Here is a 5,743-nt window from a genome sequence, read left to right as displayed (position 1 = left end):
ATTTGCTTATTATGATCTGTAACATTACATCTCCAGTGTCAGAGGAGAAAGCCACACAAACAGTGCTACAACTGCACAACAGATTCATTTTAGCTACTTCAACACAGAGCGAGCGTGTCATCCGTGTCCACTCATCTCAGAATCCCTGTGATTAAAGGCATTCTCCGTCCCTTAGAGGCCTCTTGGCACTGACAAAAGCTGTCATTCCTCTGCGAGGTCGGAGTGTGCCAGCCAACAGCTGCAAGGCTCAAGCCTATCCAGCAGAACTGCCGCCTGCCCATTAGTGCAATCCCAGCAGCCGCTGGGCCACCGGGTGGCCAGCGCCATGCAAGTGTTAGGCTCAGGAGCCTGAGCCACCAGAGGCCCAAACTAGTCAATGCCACCATTGTTTCATGATAGTGCACCCAGCTTCTGCAGCAAATCACACATTACTGAGGTCCAACACATGGTGCAATATTAATTTCACCATCTTATCAAAGTCAAGGAAAGCTTAGAGCCCAGTATTTACCAAGATGTGATATTTAATTACATAGGGTGACCAAAGCTGGCTTGACAAAACCAGAAATGATTGATGCAAGCTGTTGGATGAAGTTCTAATGAGTAAATTAAATCAAAATGATAGCCTGTCTGGTTATGTAAGAAAAAAAATTAAGGTGTATGCTTTTTTTTCAGAACCTGAGAAGGTTATCTGACCAATTGAGTTAAATAATGCTGTCACAGTATCAAGTCTAATTCAAGTAAATACCAATGAGTCGAAGGTCTGTTGATCTTTGACCTGAAACTGGCATGTGTGTAGTGCTTTAACAGAGCTTTTGTGGGCTAGTCACGCTGACATAAATAGTGTCACAGTTCCTTCAGTTATGGTTTACAAGACAAAGATTTGACAGACATACCAGAGGAACCACGGTATAAGCTATAGTTTTGCTGGAGAACACCTCCCGTGTTTAACGACCAGTATCTTACTCTGTGTCCGAATTAATGCATTTTTACTATCACAATGGCCATCACAGCATTTACTTTGTCATGCAGCGAGCTGGATGAGTGCTGAGATTTACCATGCCACCTGATATATCCAAGCTACCAGGAGCTGCTGTGGACATGTCACTAAATACTGTAGCACATGTCTCTTTACCGAGCTCTCAGTACACACATCAACGACTCCCTCCACCCACTGGGTTCTGACCTCAGATAGAGATCACGAAAATGCTTAATCAGTCATCTAAAGATAACACGGTATGGGAAAATATCTGAGCCTTTTTTAAATTAGTGTTTCTATTCCTTGTTTTTTTAAGATAGGATAAGTGATCATGTTACAAAAAGTGATTCCAAGGCATCCTGTTTAAATTTTGCTGTAAATGTCAACATAGTCTCATTTTTGTAAAAAAAAATGATTGTAAAAAATTTTTGTAACAATTGACACCACTCACTTTGGTTATCTTTAAGGGGTGGGGTTAGAACCTTTTTTTTTTTTTACAACTTTGTTTGTATTAAATCAAATTAAATCCAACCATATTGTTATTTCTGTTCAATTTTGAATAAATATCTCATGAGCTCAGGTTCACTGAGTCATAAGACATTTGGCAAGGCATCGAGTTCAATCAACATTTATCTACTTTTGACTGGTGCAAACAAAGCAAGTCATATTTGGCTTTATTATTATTTTTTTATATAGAAACTAGTTTTATTTGACAGAAGGTGGTACATTAATCTGTGGGTGGTGTAAAGAGGGATGATTTTGGTGTAGGGGAGAGGAATTTGAGATGCTACTGCCTTTTGATCATTTCACTGAGACATTTTCAAAACTTTCATCCCATTCACAGACATTCATAAATACAGTGAATGAACATTCAATGTAGGAAAATACTGTGAAAAATGCCCTTGTTGAAATTAGAATCTATGCACATTCACTGACCCCTAGAGGCTGAATTTTCAATAGCACACAATACTGTCATTAAAAAATTGTCTTAAACAATAACAATATAATAAACAATATAATATTCTCTATAATGATTGCATTTTGGATAAACATTTTGGATCAAAATGACAGTGCATGTGACTTAATTAAGAATGTTGACTATCCAACAGTATAGATTCCTAATTTTGAACTCTATTTAAAATAATATGAATGATCTGAATTTACTGCTGATGTTTTTTCTTCCAGTGTAGTAAGTTGTGTGTGTTTTGATGGTGAGTTTATAGGATAGCATTACAGAGTGTAATCCTTCCCTGTGTACCCTGTGGGTCAATACCCACGACCTCTTCACCTCCCCCTAAAGCATTACACTACCAACAGCTGAATCAGCAGGGACAAACCTGGCTGCTCTCTGTGCAAAAATGAGCACTCTACACATGCACATATGCCCACACAAACACACACACAAACACACACACACAAACATACTGTAGGCCAGAACTTCAATACGTGTGTTGGTCTGTACATTTATTTCTATATAAAAGTATTACTTAGGTGGAAATTGGAATCAAGTTCAATGGGCTGCTACTGCTACTGCAAAACAATTGTTCAGTGCTGCACTAAACACTCACACTCACAAATGCTTACAGAGAGACTGTGGGTGGTCTTGGGATTTAGGCTTGTCACGGTGGAAAAACTATGATAATTACATAGCCTAAATAGCTAGAAATATGCTAGAGCACACCCAGAAAAGAAAGAGACACATTTTCAATATACATCGCTATTATAAAACTATTTGATGATTTTAAAAATGCCAAACTTTGTGATTATACTAGTGTCAAATCACCCCTTAGTAATAGTATTGTTCTCTACCACAATTCTGATACTGAGTGTTGGAAATGTAAACTACATGCACATCTCCACTCGAAAATGATCATCAGCAGTCTGTTTTGGGAGATAACTTGCTTGCATTTGTGATAAATCTTGAATTTTAAGTGTGCATTGTGATAATTGGTCTGTCTATGATAAAACAATATTTTGTAACATGTTAGGATGATATTTTTGTGAAATCCAGACAAATGCGTGAGGTAGTTAACAGGGACAGTTAACAGTAATGGTTAGTGTTATACAGTATACTTGATAAAACACAATGGTAGATGCTCTTAAAATCCTGCATGGGTTTGGTGAACACACTCAGTTAATACATAGGCAAATACGCAGGCCTACATTTAGACATTCATTCAAATGAGTCTCTGTTGTTTGTGACCATTATTATTTATATTATTATGAATTAACAATTGAAATGATTAAAATGTTTAACAAGGACTAAAATATATACAGTATATGCAAGCTGGCACGGACCGACCCAGACACTTCCACAGGCACTGCTGAGACTGGAGTTAAACATGACGGCTCAGCTGGTAGGTCATTATCAGCCTGGAAGAATCTCCAGACATGACTGTAGATCATTAGCTTCATGACTAAAGCTAATGGTCAAAATATTCTCTTAATATATAAGAAAGCACAAACACAATAAGAAAGGAGGCTCACACGTTACTCCATATCATGGACATGTAGTCTGACAAGTGTTGGGGAAGCTACTTCTCAGTTGTAACTTGTCAATCTTCAAAATACATACTTTTTAAAATAGCTAAGTTACACCTGAAATAACCTCAGATAGATAGATAGATAGATAGATAGATAGATAGATAGATAGATAGATAGATAGATAGAAACTTTATTGATCCAGATGGAAATTACAGTATACCTTAATGGGCATATGTTAATCCATATAACGTTGAATTAAATAGCTAAGTTTGGTCATTTTTGATAATAATAATAATAATAATAATAATAATAATAATAATAATGCCTATTATCATTGCTTTTTATTTAATATTGAATTATATGTAAATGTGTACAGCCTTGTAGGAAATGTTTGAATGCAGCACCACCCTGTGTCTATAAGGAGTATGCTACTTTAATATATTGCAGCATCTAATAGATGGATTGTGATGCTTCGGCATTTCAAAAATTACTGTAAAATCAAAAATATGAAGCTAAGTTGCATTAAACAATAAAACATCCATATACTGTATATCAGTAAAAGTCTAATCATGCCAATCTTGACAGATTTCTTTCACATTGGTTTAAATATATAAACGTATATATATATATATATATATATATATATATATATATATATATATATATATATATATATATATATATATATATATATATATATATATTAACAATATCCATTTTGCAATTAAATTGCGGATTTTGATTAAGAAATTTGCAAACAACATGCAATGCAGACATTATTGTTTTCAAGCTGTAATGGTAAAATCATGGGCTTAATATGCTAAATAATGAGAATAGTGTGTAATCTAATAAATAATTAATTGATCTCTTTGCCCATTATTTTGTGGGAAGAATGTGGCATCTTGACATACTTGGGGATTCTCAGAAATTGGATGGAAAGTTAATCAAATCTTTAGGTTGGCTGATGCAAAAAAAATTATGGACACCTTGTTCTAATGTAATTGGCCAATTCAACACTGATTTATGAGTGTAAATAGTTCCTTAATTGGTTGATGAAAAAAAAAATTGACAAAAATACAACCATTTATGTTCCTGCCCATTATAGCCTCCTAGCAAACATACAACATACTGTATAAAAGTGTAAAAGATGAAAAAAATGACCAACCCTTGAAATATGTTGACAACAGAGTAAAATACATTCCATTTCCATATGGGTGCTGCTAGATCATCCAGGAACAAGAGGTTGCAAAGTTGAAACGTTGTATTATATTCTGGCTGATGGTAGAATTCCAAATGGGCGGATAACATCTACAATAGAATAGAATAGAATAGAATAGAATAGAATAGAATAGAATAGAATATATACCGCAGCGTGGTTGAATTGTCGAATCTGATTGGTCAGAAGGTGTGCATTATATTATATAACAGCACGGCTCGGAAAGTAGTTCCGGCTGTAACTTGAACGACAGGTTTATATTAATGCGCTGGTCGTAATATGTTACTGTCTCTATAGTAACAGCTCATCTACAGGGACTTACACGGGGACTAATAATTAACGGATTTGAAAAACGTGTTGTTGTTGTTGTTGTTTAACAAAGTAATTCTTGTAATCGTTGATGTGATGTATTTGTTAGGAGACATTTATTTAACATTTATGGAAGGAATCTCAGCAGTCTGCGGTTTATAACAATCATGGGGAAAATCTTCAGGACAGAGGAGTTTATTCTGGTTTCTGGTAAAATAACGAGCTGAGCATTATGAGAGAGAGAGAATCATTCTTAAATCATTAAAATATCAATGGCTCGTAAACAAATTGCCATTAGTAACACAGCACCACATAAAATGAATGAATGTCAACAACTTAGCTAAGTGGCTTATAGCTAGCTAGTGGCAGTGCTGGCCACGCCCCGGTGTACCCCTGAAACCATCCCACCTCTTTAACCAATCCTGCACTGAGTGAGGTTAGGACCGCCTACCTTATTAACATACTGACACAGAAATAAACAAATAAATAAATAAATGTTGATGTATGGAAATGTAGAAATAAATTCAAAGCATTAATTTAATTATACTCTTTTTAATGACTATTTATTTATTTATTTATTCATACTTAAGTCATTTTTCCTCCTCCATAGGAATGACTGTTTATCGCGGCTATAACATAAGTGATAACAGGAACTAATTTGTCTCTCGGATGTAACACAACATTAAACCGGCTCGGACTGTAGTTCCGGCTGTAGCACAAACTATAGGTTTATATTAATGGGCTCGTGCTTAAACTAA

The sequence above is a fragment of the Pangasianodon hypophthalmus genome, chromosome 9, assembly GCF_027358585.1.
Source record: "Pangasianodon hypophthalmus isolate fPanHyp1 chromosome 9, fPanHyp1.pri, whole genome shotgun sequence".
Classification (NCBI taxonomy): Eukaryota; Metazoa; Chordata; class Actinopteri; order Siluriformes; family Pangasiidae; genus Pangasianodon; species Pangasianodon hypophthalmus.
Note: the sequence above shows the minus strand (reverse complement) of the source record.